At 37.7% G+C, this 22,814-nt stretch overlaps 2 long non-coding RNA genes across 2 annotated transcripts; both read left to right on the forward strand.

The window, feature by feature from the left end:
• Positions 1 to 625: 625 nt before the first annotated feature.
• LOC128579603 (uncharacterized) lies at positions 626 to 10,082 on the forward strand. Its single transcript, XR_008378216.1, has 3 exons — positions 626 to 703; positions 6,521 to 6,631; positions 10,021 to 10,082. It is a non-coding gene; the product is annotated as an uncharacterized LOC128579603 (long non-coding RNA).
• A 19-nt stretch (positions 10,083 to 10,101) lies between these two features.
• On the forward strand, positions 10,102 to 11,771 carry LOC128579604 (uncharacterized). Its single transcript, XR_008378217.1, has 3 exons — positions 10,102 to 10,204; positions 10,402 to 10,507; positions 11,653 to 11,771. It is a non-coding gene; the product is annotated as an uncharacterized LOC128579604 (long non-coding RNA).
• The last annotated feature ends 11,043 nt before the right edge of the window (positions 11,772 to 22,814 follow it).

Genomic DNA, 22,814 nt, shown 5'->3' on the forward strand with positions numbered 1-22,814 from the left:
TGCTTCAGATTTTCATATTTCTGAGAATAAAGTTTCTTGTAATATTCATTAAGGATTTTTTGAATTTCTGAGGAGTCTATGGTTATTTCCTCTTAGTCATTTCTGATTAATGAAATTAGAGATTTTACTCTTTTCTTCCTGATTTGGTTAGTCAAAGGTTTATCTGTTTATTGACATTTTCAAAAAAACAACTTTTTGATTTATTGATCTGTTGTATAATTCTTTTTTTTTTCAATTTCATTTAATTCTGCTCTAATTTTGGTTATTTCTTTTCTTCTACTGGGTCTTGGGTTGGAATGTTCTTCCTTTTCCAGTTACTTGAGATGTCTCATTAAGTTGTTAACTTCCTCTCTTTTCATTCTCTTGGGGAAAGCTCGCAGTGCTATAAATTTCCCTCTTAGGACTGCCTTTGCAGCATTCCAGAGGTTCTGATAATTTGTGTCTTCATTGTCGTTTGTTTTAAAAATTTCAGGTTATCCTTCTTAATCTCATCTATGACTCAGCTATCGTTCAGCATAAGGTTATTTAACTTCCATGTTTTTGTATGAATATGCAGATTCCTGCTGTTACTGAGTTCAACTGTTATTCCATGGTGGTCTGAGAAGATGCAAAGAATAATTTCTATTCCTTTAAATTTACTGAGGTTAGACTTGTGACCTAAGATGTGATCGATTTTGGAGTATGTCCCGTGGGCTGATGAGAAGTATGTGTATTCAGTTTTGTTGTGATGAAATATTCTGTAGATGTCTGCTAAATCCAAATGTTGGTTAGGTTTAATTTTAAAATTTCTTTGCTCAGCTTCTTATTGGAGGATCTATCCAACAATGTCAAAAGAGTGTTGAAATCTCCGACATTATGGAGCTGGAGGAAATCAAGTTGCTCTTGTCTGTTAGCGTTTCACTTATAAGTTGAGGCGCATTTTGGTTGGGTGCTTAAATATTAATAATTGAAATCTCATCATATTGAGTATTACCCTTAACAAATATGAAGTGACCATTCTTATCCTTTCTTACATTTGTTGGGTTAAAGCCTATTGTATCTGCTAATAGAATTGCAACACCTGCTTTTTTCTGATTACCATTTGCCTGAAATATGGACGACCATCATTTCACACTGAGTCTATATTTATCTTTGAAGTTAAGATGTGATTCTTGTATGCAGCAAATATCTGGCCTGAGTTTTTGTATCCAGTCAGCCAACCTTTGCCTCTTTAGAGGACAGTTTAAGCCATTCACATTAATGGAGAATATTGATAAGTCTGGTAAAATTTTGGGTATTGAGTTTTTCAAAAGTCCAGTAGACATTTTTAATCCTTTCATCACTGTGGAAGTTGGAGTTTGATCAAAAGTTTCTGAATGAGTTTACTTTTGTGGTACAGGATTTGGCTTATCATTATGGATGATAGTTCTGGGAATATCCTGAAGAGTTGCTTTGGTTATGGCAAATTTCTTCAACATGTGAATGTCATTAAAGTATTTATTTTAACCATCATAAATGAAACCCAGTTTACCTGGATATCGGATTTGGCATTGAAAGTTTGTTTGTTTTAGAAGATTAAAAGTCGATCATGTATTTATTTTTTGAAAACCTAGACATAAAATCAGCTTTTAGCACAGCTTCTGTCCCTGGCAATAGCTTCTACAAGACTTTCTTAGGCCTTCATCTCCCAAAGGATTGGATTCAACCAGAGCCAGTGGTAGAGACCAGCCCTCAGCCTGAATCTCAGGGAAACATGATGACAATGAATCTTGCCTACCTCTAGTTCAGCAGAGTGGCCCTCTTGTTAGACAATCTTACTTCATGACTTTATGATCAATCACATTTCTTCATACATGGGCCATGTCTCTTCTTCAACAAATCCTGATTTAGACATTTTCAAATAAATATCACTCAAAAAAATGGAGAACTTGATTTATTGTCATGTATTCAGTTTTGCAAAGGGTTTGTACTAATTCTTCCATCCTGGAATATAATACAGACATACATGGTCCTTTAAGCGAATTATATATGCCAAGGATATGTATATTGTGCATGTACATTGGCATAATAAATGTTCTTCATGAAATTAGGTTTTCTTCCATCTCTTTTTTTAAGAAAATCAGGCTGTCTCAAACTATCTTCTCAGCATACTGTTTTTCATAAAAATACACTTCTTAAAATGTACGAAATTGCTGAGTCTATTGCAAAGAACAATGGTATTTTAAGTGCTAAATTGTGATTCGAATGACAAGAATATTATTTTTTTTAAAAGGGCAAAAAAAAAAGAATCATAATGATTGAAGAATCTGGTTAAATGGATTTTGGGTAATTGAAGTTTTATTGTACAACTGCGTTTTACACCCATTTTCTCTAAGTGGTTGTGAAAAGGGACATATTTTTCACCACAACTTTGTAAACTTCTGTTTTCTTATTTTTAAGTCTGTTTTGAAATGGCACTTAAGTATTCTTTTAATATTTCACTCATGTTTTTTTTTCGTTAAGTCATTTGTACACAAATCATAAATACAATTTTGTCATGATGGGATTCAATGTCTTGATTATCTGTAGAAATTGGAGTGCTTACATGCGACTAATTAACATAGTCTTCTGGTTTTACTGAAATAGAAGTATAAGTCTTCCCAGTGTGATTGGACAAAAATTGCTTGAGATTTGCTAACTTGGATACATCTGACTTTTCAGGAGACATTTCTCTTTAGTTGTGAAATCTCAGCTCAAATGAATTGTGAAATTCTTCTGAGGCCTAGGTTCTGCTTTGAAAGACAAGAGATGTTTAGTCATGTGCTGGGGGTTCATGACTGCAATTCAGAACCTCTCCTAAGTTGTTATTCCAACTGTGGCAGAGTTAGTTAAGATGGTTCCAAGTTATTTTCATTCAAGGATAGTTGTAAGATTTAATGTTGTTCTTCAAGAGCAATCATGAGTATGTTTTCTATGGAGGTTTTTAAAAGAATTGCTCTATTTCGAAATCACAAATTTTCCTCTTCTCTATCTGACTTTTAAAATGGGTGCAATAGTTCAAATTAGTTTGGAATTAGAAAACTCAATAGCCTAACCCCCAAATGGTTAGGTTTTGTGACAATAAGCCTGAATGACAATCATCCAGGCACATGTCTAGTGGAAGATACGATAGAACAGGCAATGCCTTGGAATCGATCTATTTTTTTTCTTATTACTTCTCTGACAAGAATAAAAGTATAATAATAGAGTGACATGAGGACATTGATGTTTTTTGAAATACCTTAGATTCTCACTTGACGTTGAGTGGCCTTCTCTTGTCCTTTAATGGCACCTTTAATAGCAGGTGTCAATTAAAAGGAGTGGGCTTGTCTTTATAGGCAGTGAAAGGAATCAGAACTCCTTTTAATATGTCTGAATTTCTAATCAGTCATCATTGCCATTCCGGCAACAACCCTGTTGCCTGCATAAGAATGAAGGCTTACAGGAAATGTGATAGGCTGACAAAATACATGTACTAACAAGTCAACAGGATGGAAATTTTGGAGGCAACAGGGGATAATAATATTATAAAAACTACACAATTCCTTTCTCTTGACTGATGGGAACCAAGAGTACCACAATGGGGCAAATGCTGAGTGAGAATCCTGGAAGGAAAGACACTCTGAGTAATAACTCTGAATAGTGGGAGAATGGAACAGACAAGTCTCCAGGGTCTTTATGTAGTTCAACAGTGTCATCACTTCCTGCAATAGAGACCTCCCTAGACTAGGAAAAAGAGAGGGCCTCATGTCAAGAGCTACTGCTATGATGGAAGAGTCTTCCCCAGATGATGGAAAAAAGAGGGACCCAAAGTCTGGTGAGGATGAGGCATCAACGAGCTAGGGAGATGTAGAAGAATTAGAACTAGCTGGGAAAAATACACTGGGTGGGGACAGAAGTATGAACAAGGTCGCCACAAAGAGATAAAACAAGTAGTCAGAGCCACACACCATTTGGAGGAGTACTCTGGAGGGGCAGCACTACCAAGCCAAATAGCAATAATACGGATGAAGAGACCAGTGATTGCCAGGTCAAAGGCACACCAAGTGGTGAGCGTTGTAGGACACATAAGAGCAAGTAGGTAAAGAAGGAGATCTCAGAAGGAGCAAAGTCTTGAAGGATCCCTTGAATGAAAAGATCTGCAATCCACTCACAAATGTCTCCAAGACTGTTTGTTTCAGGCTGAGACCAATTTTCCCATGAACCCTGAACAAATGACATAAAATAACAAGACAGACAAGGGCCTGACATGAACTATGTCTATTAGTCCACACTTACTCTCACATTTCTATACGCTCAGAACCAATACACACACTCGTACACCACTCAACAGACTCAGAGGTTGATCAGACCCCCCACTTCCACCCAAATTGTGGGAACCCCAGATGGATCTTACCTTGTCTTAGACGTCTGCCTGTATAGGTGCCTGTTCCTGCATGCCAGTTCCTCCCTGTGTTTGACTCCCTGAAGACTCATCAAGGGGACCTGGAGGATTAGCAGAAACCACCAGGTGCATCTGAACTCTCCCTCCCAAGGTGGTCTCATCCATCTCCACCAGTCATCTTGACTAGATTCTCTGAGGCTGTTTTCTAAACTTGTTAGAGAAAAGGCTCAAAAGCACCTGTGAATGAATAGGGGGGCATCCCACATTAAAAGCTCATCACTCAAGTTCACAAAGGGTCCTAAGGTGTTCCTTGGAGAACTCTGTCTGTGGAAAAATATCCTTCAAATGTTTGAAAAGACAGCTTAGGGCTGAGTCTGGTTTTGGTGATGAAAACACTATGTTGTAAAAAAGCAAAAGTACAAACTAAAATATATTAACTAAATGCATAAGACATAAATGGAACAGGAATGAACTAAAATATGTAATTTTGTGTAACTGTGGTTAGGGGTCCCCATCAGCATCCCACTGTTGTGTGGGAGCCCCCAATGGGCCAATAGCTCAGTAACCCAGGGTTCCTGCTTCTGACAGGCCCAAAGCCCAGGAGTATGAGGTTACTGTCTCACAGGTTTACAGGACCAACCTCAGGCATCATTCTTGAGGATAGAAATCAAAGTCCCTTTTCACCTGCCCTCTGAACCCCAATTACCCCGTGGACTGAGGCCACAGCAACGATGTCTCAGCAGCAGAAATGTCTTGCTGTCTCTGGCTGTGCTAAAACTCACCATTGGTTTTTCTTCCAGCATTTTCAGGAGTGGGATGCTCTACTGACACATGCTTCTGACAGTCTCTGACTGGCCAATAGCCCAGCAACCTGGGGTTCCTGTCCACAGCTCCATCCCCTTTGGCTTTCCCTCAGAGGTTCCTAAAGGCCCTACACAACTCACAACAAACAAATACAACAAACAGTTATATATTATCACAGTGGTCTACAAGAACAAATAAGCACAACAAGAAATGTACACAACAAGTTGTTACACTCATGTTTGCAGACACTAGGCAGATATAGGTGTTTAAATTTCTTCCCTCCGGAGGTGGACTTTGGCAGAATTTATGAGTGATTGTCAGCTTTTCTCCTGAGGGCACTGGGTACTATAGGGTCCCTGGAAAGTTTCCAGGGGGCTTCTAACGAAAGCTCACCCTGGAGGCCGCCTGAGTAGCGGCAGTGTCAGTGTCTGGAGAACCTCCCTGGAATCTCTATAATGTTATGTCCAGGAGTCCCCTCAAAGACCACACCACCAGACAAGTCAAATTAAAGAGGAGAACTTTTATTGAAGAGCTGGCTGGCAACTGCCCCAGTGTCTTAAAATGAAGTTTCTGAGTGCAACCCTGAATTGAGCGAGGCTCTGAATTTTAGAAGGCAAAACTTTTCTAGGGGGTCAAGCATGCATAATTCCAGAAGCGAAAGCAACAGAGAGTGAGGTGTGTTAGTCAGTTTATTAGGCTATGATCACAAGAGCACTTAGTAATTTATTTTCACAAAAAAATACAATCTACAATCTCCTAAGGTAATGTAGGGAGGGGGACTCGCAGGTGAGGGTCAGAAACAACATGATCATAAAAAGGGATAATCACCAGTGTAGTTAGTAACTTACATCACTAACAATTTTAGAGGAGTGCATTCATAGTTATACAATGGAGGGACACAGAAGAGGAACCGGTTTTGAAGGTAATGGAACATAACAGAAAAAGAGTAAACAGTAAAGTGAAGTCAAACTTGCTCTTTTAACATTCCCATATCATATACTGATGGCATGAAGACCACCTTAACACCAGAACATAGGATGTCGTACAAGTCTGCTAAAATGTGTACACAGAGGAGGTTCCACCCAAATATAGAGTCCTTTAGCTTTCCCACATTATTCTGACTTTAGTTATTCCTACGGGTTTATTTGGGAAAAAAAAATCAAAGCATTCATTTCTTTGTTGAAAAGTCAGTGGTGAATTGGCACAGAATTCTGTGTAGTTCGTGGAAGGGAGGACTTCACTAAACTTTGAAACAAGTTATATTCTTTCTGGCTTCTCTGGCATATACTTGATATGAGAATAATGCCTTAACACATTGTTTTTCCTCTGTGTAAGGATTTTTCTAAAAAACATTCCGGAAAGCATTTTTGCAAAAAGTCTCTACCACGAGTGGCTGTCCGTAATGGAGAAAAGCAGCGACAGACAGAAAATTGAAAAAATTAAAAGGTAATTATTTTAACATTTATGTCTCAAAAATTAATTTTATACCTTACATTTTATAATTTGTCTACTAAAACTCAAAGTTATATTCATGGGAAGCAGGTTAGAAGTTGGCTTCTATTAGCTTGTCACTGTCATTGTTTTCTCACTAATCCAATAAGCATGAAATGCTTGAACATTGTGCCCCTTCTGTGTACCTGACTTTTAATGAATAAAAAGAGCTATTATTCATTAATTCACTAGCTGTTATGTGGGTCACTATGAAATTTTTGAGAGACACAAAAATGAAGAAATGTAAAATCTCTACAGACACAATCAAATGGAACCCTGCCAGAAACCCCAATAAGACTTGCAAATTGAAACTTGCATGGAAGAGTCAGAAAGGGGAGTCAACTGTGGTTTTTGGAAGTGAATTAATGCAGCATAACACAGGCTACAATTTATGATCTTAATTTTGGTAAATATCAAAGTAATTAAACATCTCTATTAATTCTTGAACTGAAGTCATAGAGAGAAAATGACTTATTTCCTCTTCTCAAGAAATTCAGTTTGGGAAAGATAGATAAACCAAGAAATTACTGTCAGTGCAGTATAATCTGTCCTATAAAAGAGATATTTAGAGAACACTGTGGGAACAAAGCAGAGAATCACTCAGCTCAGCTTCTTGAGTCATGTCAGTAAAAAAGGGAGATGTATAGTGTCAGTATGATCACAAAAAGTAAATTGTTTCTTCTCGTGCCAAGGGAAATTTTGGGACCAATTCGATAGTCCTTTCTTGGATATATCCAACATGATAAGAGAATAGAAAAGAAATGTTTATTTACTCTGACTAAAGAGTGTGTGTTCTGTGAAAATTCAGGACACTCATTATCATTTACGTGCATGTTATTGTTTAGTATAGATATTTTTCCTTGAACATCTTTTAAATATGAATTATATGCATACTTTTGGGGATTGTTGGAACATAGTACAGATATTGAAGATACCAGGAACTAAGCCATGTGGCATAATCATAACTCCACTTCCATTAGGGTTTGGTGTAAGCCATTTAGATAGCATCAAAATCTACATATTTGTTTGGTCATTGTTCACAATATCATTTATCTATATTTATAATACACATATCATTCATATATGTATTTATCCTGTGTACCATTAAAAGATAAATATTTTTTAAAAGGCTATGTTGGCTCAGACCCTGTAGCTCAGAGGCCAGAATGATGGCCACATACACCGGGACTGGCAAGTTCAAACCTGGCCTGTCCCAAACAACAATAACAACAACAACAACAAAAATAGCCCAGCATTGTGTTGAGTGCCTGAGGAGCTTTTTGGGAGCCTGAGGCAAGAGAATTGCTTAAGATCAAGGCTGTGCAGTTGCTGTGAGCTGTGATGCCACAGCACTCTACTAAGGGAGACATAGTGAGACTCTGTCTCAAAATAAATAAATAAATACATACATACACAAATAAAATAAAGTGAGATAAAATAAAATATTATGTCTCTCATGAAAATATGAAATAAATGCATATCAATGCTTCTGGTTAAATTAATAATAAGGAAATCAGTAAGATAGTGTAGCCATCTTTATAGATTGCACATTATGAAACCTTACGTATTTGAACCAAATTGAGCCAGAAATACTGAAATAAATTTACAAAATGATGCAAATATCCCGCTTTCTACCAGAGCAAGGGTTCAGAGAAATCTGTTGACTCTGTACCAGACAGAGTTTTCAATTCTTTGGCCATGTTTTATGTACACTGCTAACAGTTATCTTCAACTGACAGAGATGTAAACAGTGCTGGTTGTGAAAAGGCTTAAGGATCCCATAGTATCCCCAAAGCGTTAACTAGATGCCTTATTTTATATACAATACACCCAGTAATCTTTTGGTCCATTTGAAAGTCCTGCATAATTCCTCCTCAGAGGGATTATACTTCTTTTCAGACTATTATGCTGAAGAAAGTCTTTTCTGTGATTTGTACAACAGGAGTCAGACCAGCTTGTTTTCCTCAGGTTGCAGATTCTTTTATTTAAAAAGCAACAACCATGAATATCAGCTTGTCCATGTTTTCTGAGTAGGAGTAATACAATATTTTGGTAAATAATCAGGTAAACACAACTGTAGCCCAGAATGAAAGAGGGAAGAGGAGAGTGAGGAGAAGGAAGGGAAGAGGACGTGTGGAGGGTGGGTAATTGGTGGAACTTCACCTAGGGTGTATATTGCAAGGGTACATGTCAATCAATTAAGAGTAGAGTATAAATGTCTTAACACTATCATTAAGAAAGTGAGGTGAAGGTTATGTTAACCAGTTTAATGTAAGCATTCTAAATTGTACACAAAATCAGCACATTGTACCCCATAAATGCATTAATGTACCCAGTTATGATTTAATAAAAAAAAATTGTTAAGAGATAAAAAGAGAGAGAAAAAGAAAAGAAAAAAAGAATCTCTTAGCAATTACCAAATGAGAATAGTAGAAAAGAAAGTAATGAAAACTTGACACATATTTAAAAAGTGATAGAAAGGAGGTAAGATTTGGCTCGGCATCCTGTTGCACAGTGGTTATGGCGCCAGACACATGCACTGAAAGATCCAGGTTTGAACACGGCTTGGGCCAGCTAAACAATGGCGAAACACCTGCCCCCAAAAAAGAAAAAATGGCTGGGCATTGTGGCAGGTGGCTGTAGTCCCAGCTGCTTAAAGGGCTGGACAAAGAGAGTAGCTTGAGCCCAAGAGTTTGAGGTTGCTGTGACAACTGACAACTGATACTGCAACACTCTACCCAGGGTGACATAGTGAGGCTCTTTCTCAAAAAAAAAAAAAAAAGGGAATGAGGCAATATTTGGAACAAAATCAACCACAGAAGATGGTGGAGCAGACAATGAACTCTCAGAATGGACCGGGTGGTCTTTACAGCTGGGATTTGGTTCTTCACCTAGAGACAGCATTTCTGTGTTGCCAGTTAAAAATAAAGGAGTAATTTAAAATTAATTACTGTTTAATTTCATCAGAAAGGTTTTGGTGGGTTGTGGTTGAGAGTAATCTAAATGTTGCAAGATTTACCTAAGCTTCAACATATTGAGCTAGTTTCAGGAAAGTATTTCATGAAGGGTATTCGTTTTTAAATGATACTTATCTGAATTCTACTAAGGTTTCATTGTGTTGTGAAGACAGTGTATAAATATGCCCCCCCAAAAAAAAATCTCCAGCGTTTCTTTTCTCATTGATTCCCTGCAGTTCTCACTTCATTGGGTTCCACATTAACTGAAACTTGGGTATCTGAGCTGGGTTCCTATTTGCCTTGTACCTCATGCAAAGTTAGTGTTGCCTGCCTTTACAAGATTGAAATAAATTGCCTTGCTTACCGAGTGCATTTTTCTGTATTTAGGCTATTAGACCAGCTACCAAGAGCAAACGTTGTTCTCATACGGTACGTGTTCCTGGTGTTAAGTAGTATCGCTGAACTCTCCGCGGCAAATGAAATGGATGCTTTACACTTAGGGGTGTGTATGGCTCCAAGTATTATATGGCATCCTTCTGCAAGCAGAGAAGAAATGACCTCTGCAGAAAAGGTAATGAAGTTTTTGTATTATACTTGCTGGGGAACTGAATCACCATTAGTAAAGGAAATGGAAGGTATTTATTCTGAAAGACAATGTCTTATAGAAGTTAAATAGAATACACTTTCTTAAATTTCAGTTTACTATATAAAATGCAATTTATCAACATGTTATATGAAAATAAATGCTTCTTTTTATACGTTAATCAGCTTGTGGAATTTGTGATTAAAAACTGCCGCAACATCTTTGGAGGACACGTCACTGCCCTGTTTGGAGAGTCATCCGGAATATAAAATACTCAGGATAAACCCTCAGGTACTGTCAATAATTGGGTTGCTTTTTGTGAAAAATTGACTCATGTCTCTGAAGATGCTGGCACAGTTGTTTTCTTCAAAGCCATGCAAGCTGAAGGAAAGCAAGCCTGGTATGTGGCTCAACAGAGCCCTGGGTTTCCCATCATTTCTTAGAAGGCTTGCTAACAGGTCAGGGTATTTAACAGGATGGTAGGGTTAAATAAGGTGTGTGATAAGTTCCTAGCTTTTATAAGTTATCAGAGGCAGCATGGTACAGTAGAGTTCTGTGACATCACAGCTCACAGCAATCTCCCACTCCTGGGCTTAGGTGATTCTCTTGTCTCAGCCTTCCAAGTAGCTTGGACTACAGATGCCCACCACAATGCCCAGCTAAGGAAGTCTAATATATGTAGTATATATTGTTGAAACTGGAATAGAAATCTCAGAAGTAGTAGAGGCTGGACTGATGTTCTTATTTTTCTTTTTTCCGCTCCCTGATTCTTGAGACACTTCTAGAATTTTACTGTGCTATGAGATCATTTGACAACAACTTGCATTATTAGCAGATAGGCAGATGTTAAAATCAAAGACAAAAGAAACCTCCAGGTTACGAATTCCTATATCACTAGCTATGTTATGTTATCTTTGGCCAATTGTTCTATGCCACTGAGCATCAATATCTTAATCTAAAAAATGTGGCTGAAAGTTTCTTTATGATTACTGTAAATATGAAATGAGGTAATGGATATTATAGAAACTTGAGCAAAAGAAACTGATAGACTTAGTCAATGGATTTCCCAAGAGTAAGCTATGTTTAACATCCAGCAACCCATGTTAGAAGGTATATTCTTATGCAGAACTAGGTATATGGAATTATGTTTTTACTTTTATTTTGTTATTACCACTTAGTCTAATGACATTTTCATTGTTTGGGAAAATTTAGCATAGAGAAAGACCATCAGGACCTAAGATAAATCTAGTACACCTCAACAGGCATTTCCCATTTTAACACCTGTGGTAATATTGTAATAGTTTCTTTATTGGCAGTAGGAATTGAAATACATTACCTGAAATGACAATAAAACTAAGCATTATAGTTCATTTCTAAGGAAATATGGGTTTATTCGTGCTAAGTACGAGTGTTAATCCTGTTTGATTTTTTGACAGATACATCTAGCTTTCCAGAGAGCAATACTTCCTCATGTGAGAGCTTGAAGAAAAAAGCGACTGTGCTGCTGGCCCACAGTGTGATGAATCAAAGAAAATCGTCCAATTAAATTGAAGCATTGACTCACTTATAATGTTTCTGGACTCTGGCCTTGATGCCCTTGAATTCTAAATGAGCTTCAGAGCCTCCTGTATGACTTTTAGTTTAGGTGGACCAGCCTCCTAAAGACAAGCCAATGGATGTAATAATGTGCAGAGATATTCCACCACAGAATCCTGCCAAGATTCTGTCTGGCACTTGTCCACAGCTGCAGCATATGTTAAAAAAAAAAATAGAAAATGCTGTAAGCTGTCCTGTATAAGCTCCACCTGATCTACAAGGCTAATTCTATCACATTAACAGCTGTGGCTCACCTGTAGCCCTAGCTACTTGGGAGCTGATTTCCCAGCAGAAACTTTGTAGGACAGATGAAGAGTTCCTATCTTGAATGCACTTCAACAAATTTCTGACAGTGTAGCATTCTTTAACCTGCAAACTACAGTTCGTATTTGATGGAGGAATCAAATCTTCTCCTGACATGCAAAAAAAAGTGAAGCTGAATAGCTCTATCTTGAGAAAATACATCTAACTTCCATGAAGAAATAAAGACAGAGGATAAAAAGTTGGAAAAGTTTGAAACTAAGCATGAAAGTGCACAATCAAAGTCAGGCCATTCAACACAATGAGGAGGAGGAAGAGGAGGATGAGGAAGAGGAGGACGAGGAAGAGGAGGAAGCAGAGGAGGAGAAGGAGGAGTCCAAACCAAGAGTGAAAATGATACTGCTAATGTTTTTAATCTCAGATTGATTATTCAGTATGAATTACTAAAAAGTTAATAAATCGTTCACCAAGTTGATTATTGGGGAGGATTAAAAAGTTTAGATAAAAGAATGCAATGAAAATGATCTGAATTTCTAGCCAAAAAGTCATGGCTGTTCCATCATGAAAAAGCACCAGTTCACGCAGCACTGTCTGTGAGGGAGTTAAGAGCAAGCAACATCATTTTCACTCTTGGTTTGGACTCCTCCTTCTCCTTCTCCTCTTCCTCCTCCTCTTCTTCCTCCTCTTCTTCTTCCTCCTCCTCCTCTTCCTCCTCCTCCTCTTCACCCTCCTCTTCCTTCTTCTCCTCCACCTCTTCCTTTCCCTCATCTTTTTCCTCCTCCTCGTCTTCTTCATCCTCCTTTTCCTCCTCTTCCTCTTCCTCCTTCTCCTCCTCCTCTTCTTCCTCCTCTTCCTACTCCTCTTCCTCCTCGTGTTCCTCCTCTTCCTCCTCCTCTCCCTCTTCCTATTCCTCCTCTTTGTTTTCCTCTTCCTCTGCCTCTTATTCTTCCTCATATTCCTCCCCTTTCTCTTCTTCCTCCACTTCCTGCTCATTCACTGGGTAAAAATTTAGAAAACAATATTATTTTATACTATTGTAAATCCTAAGAACCTGGAAGTTGTAGTTCTCATTGCAGATACCAGTGACTTTAAAGCAGCAAAAGTAAAATTAGACATATTATAATTGTTCTGAAAACCATGTTTGCAAACAATCCAGGTTTGGGGTTGTTTTATCACTGCTTAAAAAAAAAATGAAATACCAATACAAGCCTGAAACTAAGCATCAAAGTGCACAACGGAAGTCAGGCAATTCTCCACAAGAAGAGGAGGATGCAGAGGAGAACAAGGAGGATGACAATAAGGAGGAGGAGGAGCTGAAATGAGCAGGAAAGAGTGGAAGAAAGAAGAGCAGGAGTGGAATTGGAGGAGGTAGATTAGGAGGAGGAAAAAAAGAAAGAAGAGAAGGAAGAAGAGGAGGAAGAGAAGGTGAAGGAGGAGAAAGAGGAGGAGGAGGAAAAGGAGGAGAAGGAGGAGGAAAAAGATACGGAGGAGGAAGAGGAGGAGGAGAAGAAGGAAGAGGAAGATGTAGAGAAGGAGGAGCAGGAAGAGGAGGAGGAGGAAGAAGAATAGGAGGAGGAAGAAGAGGAGGAGGAAGAGGAGAAGGAGAAGGAGGAGTCCAAACCAAGAGTGAAAATGATGTTGCTTGCTCTTAACTTCCTCACAGACAGTGCTGTGTGAACTGGTGCTTTTTCATGATGGAAGAGCCATGACTTTTTGGCTAAAAATTCAGACCTTTTTCATTGCATTCTTTTATCTAAACTTTTTAATCCTCCCCAATAATCAACTTGGTGAACGATTTATTAACTTTTTAGTAATTCATACTGAATAATCAATCTGAGATTAAAAACATTAGCAGTATCATTTTCACTCTTGGTTTGGACTCCTCCTTCTCCTCCTCTTCTTCCTCCTCTTCCTGCTCCTCCTCTTCCTCCTCGTGTTCCTCCTCTTCCTCCTCCTCTCCCTCTTCCTATTCCTCCTCTTCCTTTTCCTCTTCCTCTGCCTCTTGCTCTTCCACATCTTCCTCCTTTTTCTCTTCTTCCTCCACTTCCTGCTCATTCACTGGGTAAAAGTTTGGAAAACAATATTATTTTATACTATTGAAAATCCTAAGAACCTGGAAGTTGTAGTTCTCATGGCAGATACCAATGACTTTAAAGCAGCAAAAGTAAAATTAGACAAAAATACATATTATAATTGTTCTGAAAAATATGTTTGCAAACAATCCAGGATTGGGGTTGTTTTATCACTGCTGAAAAATAAAATGAAATACCAATACAAGCCTGAAAATAAGCATCAAAGTGCACAATGGAAGTCAGGCAATTCTCCACAAGAAGAGGAGGATGCAGAGGAGAACAAGGAGGATTAACATAAGGAGGAGGAGGAGCTGAAATGAGCAGAAAAGAGTGGAAGAAAGAAGAGCAGGAGTGGAATTGGAGGAGGTAGATTAGGAGGAGGAAGAAGAGAAAGAAGAGAAGGAGCAAGAGGAGGAGGAAGAGGAGGAGAAGGAAGAGGAGGAGGAGAAAGAGAAGAAGAGGAAGAGGAGGTGGAGGAAAAAGATGAGGAGGAGGAAGAAGAGGAGGAGGAAGAGTAGGATGAAGAGGAAGAGGAGGAAGAGGAATACGAGGAAGAGGAGGAGGAAGAGGAGAAAGAGAAGGAGGAGTCCAAACCAAGAGTGAAAATGATATTGCTAAAGTTTTTGATCTCAGAGTAATTATTCAGTATGAATTTGTTAAAAAAATAAACAAATGGTTTACCAAGTTGAGTTTGGGAAGTATTAAAAAGGCTAGATAAAAAAAAAAATCAACAGAAAAGGTCTGAATTTGTAGCCAAAAAGTCATAGCTCTTCCATGATGACAAGGCACCAGATCACATAGCACTGTCTGTGAGGGAGTTAATAGTGAGCAACATCATTTTCACTCTTGGTTTGGCCTCCACCTCCTCCTCCTGCTCCTCCTGCTCCTCCTCCTCTTCCTCTTCTTCATCTTTCTCCCCCTCTTCCTCCTGATCTTCATCATCCTCCCTACTTGTCTCATCTGTCCATTATGACTTATTCCTTTCTGTGAAGGTAATGAAAACATTGAAAGGAAAACATTTTGATGATATTCAGGACATCAACAGTAATATGAGATTAACTCTAATGGCCATTCCAGAAAAAGATACTAGACATCACCAAAGGACTAATAACCAGAATATATAGGCAAGTCAAGAAAATCAATAACATTAAATAATTTTATTAACTGAGCAAGAGATAAGAATAGAAACTTGTCTCACTAAAAAAGATTAATGGAAAAACTAATTGTGAATATATGCTCTTTGTCATTAATTATCAGAGAAATATAAATCCAAACCATTAATATTTCAGATTGCACCTGTCCCCAGTGAGAATACCCCAATCATAAGGTCTCAAAGCAGCAGATGCTGGCATGGGTGCAGAAAGAAAGCAATACTCATGCACTTGTGATGGAACTGCAACTACTATGGCCCATATAAAAAGTAGTATGAAGAGGCCTAAAAGAGCTAAGTATGGGCCTACTATTTTATATGAATCCCATTACTAGAAATTTTCCCAAGATAATAAAGGCACATTTTATTAAGATACCAGCCTTTGAATTTTTATAGCAGCACAATACACAATCATGAAGATGTGGAAATAACCCAAGTGACCTTCAACACATGGATTCATAAATTCTGGAATATTTATATGTATCATGGAATGCTATTCTACTAACAAAAGGTGGATATTTTGTATCTTTTGCAACACATGGATGTAATTGGAAGCCAGTCTCCTCAGTGAAGTGTCACAAGAATCAACAACAAACATCACATGTACTTAGTCCTAAAGTGGCACCATTAGATTAATACATGCTCCTATGAGAGAAAAACTCAATGGGATTCAAGGAAGAAGTCTGGTAAATTCCCACTCACCATGTGCATTCCACCCCTGTTTGAAGGACACATTTGCAACTCAGACTTTAACCTTACTTATGCGAACCATGTAACTTAACTGTGCTCCCATATTAATATGAACTTAAAAAAAGCATAGTTAATCAAAAAATTAAGAGTACGACTATGTCTGTTGATGAATAAAACAATGTGAAATGTTCAGTGTAAGTGAGTGGCCATCTCTACACCATTTCTCAATCACAAGCCTTCCCAACTTCATTCTGGAAGCATGAAGCAGTCCATTCATGCAGCCACAGGACAGAAAATCCTGATTCAAGAACTTTGGGTAACTTCAAAGACGTCACGAATAAAAGATGCAATGGAAAAGAAAATGGTCGCTCTTGATATCCTACTTCTCAGGATTAGTAGCATCTGTCTGGCCTACTTATTAAATGTGTTAGTTTGTGTTTAAAACACAAATATGCTCAAAGAGAATATATCCAAAATAAAAGTGGTCTAACTTCAGAAGACTTTGAATGTCTTTAAACATTGGTCTTTCTACAGAAGACTTTAGAAAACATTTCTTTCTTCAGTTAAGTAATTGGTAGATTCTGAAATAGAAACTTTTTACTACTAGTGTTTTGATAAGGATCTGACTTCTGCTCTTGAAAAAGTAGGTTATCACTTTTTCAAACACAGCCCATTGAGTCTTCAGGAAAAAGCATGGTAATGTGACTTTGGGGTTAAGACTCTTGTGTCTTGAATCTCTTGAGTTTCAAGTTTGTACAGTCTCAAAGCTATGAGGACTCTCTTGGTGGTGACTCAATTTATTTTTCAGGGCACCCTACACACAGCCTGGAGATGAGGTTCTTTGTTTTGCTTTTGGTCTGCATTTGTCCTTTGGGAGGATGCTTCTCATCCTACCAGCTATTATCTCCTCACTCAGCTTCACCCTACACCACATGCTTCTTCTTGTGCTGCTCATTTCATTTTGACATGTTTTTCCTTTCTGTAGGATTGGAAGGTGACACACTGTTTTTTATCCAGGCTGAGTGTCAAAGCTCTTTTTCCACCATTTCCTGGATTGTATTGAGTGTTTTCTATACCCATAGATGGGCTACAACTGCTTTGTTACCACATGATACTCTCTACACTACATCATTATCAAGAACCACAGAATGAGCACCATATTAGACAAGGGAGATCATATTTAGTTTCATTCAGGGCATCTTTCTCACCACTGTCACCTTCCCATTGCCCATCTGTGGCCTCATTGAAGTGGAATACCTTGTGTGAAATCCCAGTATCTGGAAACTGGCTTGTGAAGACACCCCAGCCTTAAAGATGGCGGAGTTCATCAATGTGAACCTCATGTCACCAGGCTGTTTTCTTCTCATTCTCCTTTAGAGACCCATCATCCACTTGCTCCATCTTGCAAATATTCTCTACTATGGGCTAATGCTGTGTTTTCTTCACTCACACTTCCCACTTCACTGACATTCTACTCCTCTATGTGTAAGTGGTCTTCACTTACCTGAGGTCAACCCTAAAGCCCTTGCTGGATACAACTACTCACATTATGAATAATGTCGTATGTCCCATGTTGAATTCCTTAGTATATAGCCTCAATCGTAAGAATTTGAGGATGGTATAATGGAGGATGGCATGACATTAACTGGGCTTCATTCCTGTGCAGTAGTAGAGTTAAGTGGCTCACACTTTTTCACATGTTTTGGAGGTTAGAAGCATTTTTATTCGCACAAGTATTTTTGATCTTGAGAAGACAGCAGTTATTAATATTTCCATTTGACTATGTGAAGACTAAGACTTGAAGAGTTAAAGTAACTTGTGCAAGTACACTTTAGGAGTGTATGGCAGAAAGGAAACTCTAGGGCTGTTTTTCTGACTGCAGACCCTGTGCTCTCTTGAGTATTTGTTACTGCTCAAGATGGAGCTATGGAACTCTTCTCTGAAGATGGAGCTATGGATCTCTTCTCAGTAGGAAAACAACCAAAAACTTCTGTGTCTCAATCTTTATTTTCTTTATCCTCATCCATCCTCTGTTCTGCCCAGCCCACCCTGGCACTTCATCTTGGCTGCACTACTACATCTCCAAATGCCTTCATTGGAAAAACATTCATCTTATTGTTCTTATAGGTGTTCAAGAACATCTTGAGGAATGCATCTTCATGGTTCCAGATGGCATCCTTTTACTTCCATTCCATGAAGTCGTATAAAGATAAAGACCTTTCTGGCTAAGAAAGGAGGCAGATCTCTTGAAGGCAAAGCAGAATTACCAGTGTGCTGAATCACTGCCAATCCCTGGCCATTGAATTTAGATCTGAAAGAGGCCCTGGCTCTGAACAGGCACCTTGCGAATCAGAAGAGAAGGTAAGTTAAGGAATCCATGGAGTTGTGATGGTGCTGTTATCAAATGTTTTAGAACCAGGATTTGGCTCTGTCTTGCTTAACACAACATGGAGGATGTACTGGGTCCAAGCTATAATTGTTTTGTGTTCTTGGCTTCTCTGTTCACTGAAACAGTGATACCAAGACACACCTGAAAGTGACTTTTTTCCTTACTAGGTTCCTTTGTTAATATGGGGATAGATATGATTAGATTAATATGGGGATAGATATGATTAGGTTATGTAGTTGATTTTTACAGGGTTAAAATCTGAATTGTAAGTGTGTATACCTAGGAAGTATGCAATATACCCATGCAGTGTACCTGTTGCATGGAAATTTACATATGTCGTATCCCCGTCTCACTGACTTGAGTTTCAATGACTTTTTCCTCTAATGTGTGCATTTAGGTGCTTATTTACTAGTCCAAATTTAGTGCTTATTAAATGTGATTTTAGTTTTTGCATTGTTGTGATACTTATGAGAATGGACTCCAATTTTATCTAGCTTTTTATAAAAGATACAAAACCCCATTTTTTTTTTCCACAGTTATTGGCCAGGGCTGGGTTTGAATCCACCACCTCTGGCACATGGGGCCAGCGCCCTACCCCTTTGAGCCACAGACACTGCACACAAACCCCATATATATATATATAATTTTTTTTTTTTTTTTTTGCTGTTTTTGGGAGGGACTGGGCTTGAACCCGCCACCTCCGGCATATTTGGCTGGAGCCCTACTCCTTTGAGCTACTGGTGCCGCCCTAAACCCCATAATTTTTGAAGCAGAGTTGTATTCTGTGGTTTACACAGACCATAATCTATTAATACATTCATGAGTTGGAGGTCATTTCCGTTGTTTCCACATCTTTGTAATTGCAGATTGTGCTGCTATAAACATTGAATTGTAAATATCTTTATGATAAAATGTCTTTTTGTTTCTTTTGTGTAAATACCAATTAGTGGAATGACAGAATCTAATGGTAGGACTACTTTTTGTGCTTGGAGGAATCTCCATACTACTTTCCCAAGATGTTGTAAGTAGTTTTCACTCTCACCAGCAGTCCCTGAGTGTTCCTTTCTCTCAACATCTGTGCACCATTTGATGTCTTAGAAATTTATGACATCATCCATTCTTAGTGGGCATAGTGATATCTCCATATTGTATTCATTTTCATTTCCTTGATGATTAGGAACAATGAGCATTTTTCAGGTGCTTATAGTCCAGTAGACTATTCCCATAAAGGTTGTGTTCATGTCCCTTGCACAGTTTCTAAAGAAGTTGTTCAATCTTTTCTTATTGATTTGCTTGGGTTCTTATAAGTTCTGGTTATTGTTTCTTTGTTGAATGTGTACCGTGCACATGTCTTTTCCCATCCTATAGGTTGTCTCTTTGCTATTTTATATCATTTAGGTCTGCAGAAACTTTTTCATTTGATCCAATCTCATTTGTTTAATTTTGTTTTTGCTGTGATTTCCAGAATTGTATTCTTTACAAAGCATTTTCTAAACTGAAAAGATTAATAGCTTTTCCCACACTTTAATCTGGTGTCTTTATAGTTGTGTGTCTTCTGTTTAAATCTTTTATCTATTGTGAACGGTAAGAGGCGCAGCTTCTGTTTCAGCTTTTTTACATGTGACTAACCAGCATTCCCAGCACCATTTATTTAATAGGCATTCACTTCCACAATCTATGGTTTTGTGTGTTTCATCAATATGGAAACATAAGGCTGGTTTCATGTCTTGACTCTCTGTTCTATTCCATAGATCTATGACTTTAATGTTACAACAGTATCTTGCTGTTTCATTATTATAGACTTGTTGTAAAATCTAATGTCTGGTAAAGTGGAGTCTCCAGATTTGTTCTTCTTTGGGAGAATTGCATTGGCCATTTCATTTTTTTTTTGTTTGCTTGTTTGTTTGTTTTCCTAATTCCAAAAGAAACATAAAACTATTTTTTTCAAGATCTAGAAAATACGATGTTCATATTATAATAGGGATTTCATTGAATCTTTAGATTACTTCAGGTAGTATCTGCATTTGAACAGCATCAGTTCTTTCCTCTGTTCACATCATCTGCAATTTTTTTCTCAGTGTTTAATAGTTCTATCTGGAGAGATTCTTCCTATCCTTTGTGAAATATATTTTAAGGTCCTTTATTTATTTTTGATGCTATTGCGAAGCAAATTGTGTCCTTGATTTTATTCTCAGTTTGAGTATTGTTAGCATATATGATGGCACCCATTGGAGTACATTGTTTTTATATCCTGGGATATTGTATCTATCTTGAAATCCCATTAGACACTTGGCTGGATCTTTGTAATTTTCTAGGTACAAGATCATATCATCAGCTTTTGGCAAAGAGTGAGAATTCCTCCACGTCCATACCCAATTATAGATTCATTTGCTTTTTTTTAGGAACAGGAATTTGATTTATCACATCAATAAACAAATCCTAAAATCACAATACTGAATATTCAGATTTTTTTTTCCTTTTTTTATTTATTAAATCATAGCTTGCACATTAATGCGATCATGGGGCACCATACACTGGTTATACAGACCATTTAACACATTTTCATCACACTGGTTAACATAGCCTTCCTGGCATTTTCTTAAGTTATTGTGTTAAGAGATTTATATTCTACATTTACTAAGTTGTGGTATATGTACACCATGGAATATTATGGAGCCTTAAAGAAAGATGGAGACTTTACCTCCTTCATGTTTACATGGATGTAGCTGGAACATATTCATCTTAGTAAAGTATCTCAAGAATGGAAGAAAAAGTATCCAATGTACTCAGCTCTACTATAAAACTAATTTATGGCTTTCATATGAAAGCTATAACCCAGTTATAACCTAAGAATACGGGAAAGGGGGAGAGGGAGGGAAGGGAGATGGAGGGTGGGCAGAGGGCGGATGATTGGTGGGATTACACCTGCGGTGCATCTTATATTTGATTTTTTTTATCTGATTATTCTGTGTTGGACTTCCAGAACCATGTAGAATTGTAGAGGTGATAAAGGACATACTCATCAGATTTTGATTTAAGGGGAAATATTTTCAGTTTTTCTCAACTCAAAATCTTGTTGGGTGTGGATTTGTCATAGAACACCTCTATCAATTTAAGGAATGTCACATCTATGATAATTTCATTGAATTTGTTATTTAAGAAGGTGCTGACATTTGGCTGATGCTTTTTCTGTATCCATGGACTGGATCCTATAGTCTTTGTTATTACTTCTTTTTGATGTACTATAAAAGTGGTAAGTTACACACCTCTGGGAAGAAATCCTCTTGTCATCAACTTTTTTATTTTATTTATTTATTTTTTGTTGTACAGCAGGATTTTGTGTGTTGAGTTTTATAGAGTACTTTTGCATCTATAGCCAGTAAAAATGTTGGGAGTTATGAGTTATTTCTCTGGCCTTTCCTGGATTTGGTAACAGTGTGATATTAACTTCATAAAAGGACATGGGGGGGGGTTCCTTCTCTCTCAATTTTGTGGAATAGATTGTGCAATATTGGTACCACTTCTTTGAAGGTTTAATAGATTTCTGATCTGAAGCTATATGGTTAAAGCCTTTGTTGTTGCCACCTTTCTTTACTTTTGTTTACATTTCAGTAATTGATCCATTGGTCTATTTAGGAGATCTATTTCTTTCTGATTGGGTCTAGAGAACTACTGTGCTTCCAGAAATTTGTCCATTTCCTCCAGAATTCTCACATTTCTGGGCATAGAGATTTTTGTAGGATTTAGTCAACAAGTGTTATATATTCATGATATCTGTTATTTCCCCTTTTTAATTTCTGGTTGACTTTATTAGACATCATACTTCTTTATTTAAGATTAATCAGGGACAAGGGTAATGAATTTTGTTTCTTTCCAGAGTAACGTCTTTTAGCTTTGTTAATTTTTGATTTTTTTTTTTTGCCTTGATTTCATTTAGTTCTATGATCTCCTTTTGGTTCCTTCTTCTGCTGTTTAGTAATAGAATGCTCTTCCTTTTGCATTTACTTGGGATAGAAGCCATTGTGTTGTTGATTTGTGTTCTTTCTGATTTCTGGATGTAGCTGTTTATGGCAATGAATTTCCCTTTCCTGACCACTTTTGCTGTATCCCAAATGTTTTGTGGCTTGTGGCCTCATTATCCCTGTTTTTGTGAAATACATGTGTTTTAATCTTTATCTTTTTCTTGGGCCAGCTATTGGTTAGCATTCATGACTATGCGAGGAAATGAATGATTTTGTTCCACCTCCATTCTTCATTAATTTCACTAAGGTCTGTAAGTTCCACTTTACCATTTGTGTAATTCAATGAAGCCAGTTTACAACCTAGGATATGATCAATCTTGGAGAATCATGCATGAGTTGCTAAGGATGTGTCTTCAGTGGTATTCAGGTGAACTGTTATGTAATTGTCTATTAAACCCATTTGTTCTAGGGATGGGTT

Source organism: Nycticebus coucang, unplaced genomic scaffold (genome assembly GCF_027406575.1).
Source record: "Nycticebus coucang isolate mNycCou1 unplaced genomic scaffold, mNycCou1.pri scaffold_84, whole genome shotgun sequence".
Taxonomy (NCBI): Eukaryota; Metazoa; Chordata; class Mammalia; order Primates; family Lorisidae; genus Nycticebus; species Nycticebus coucang.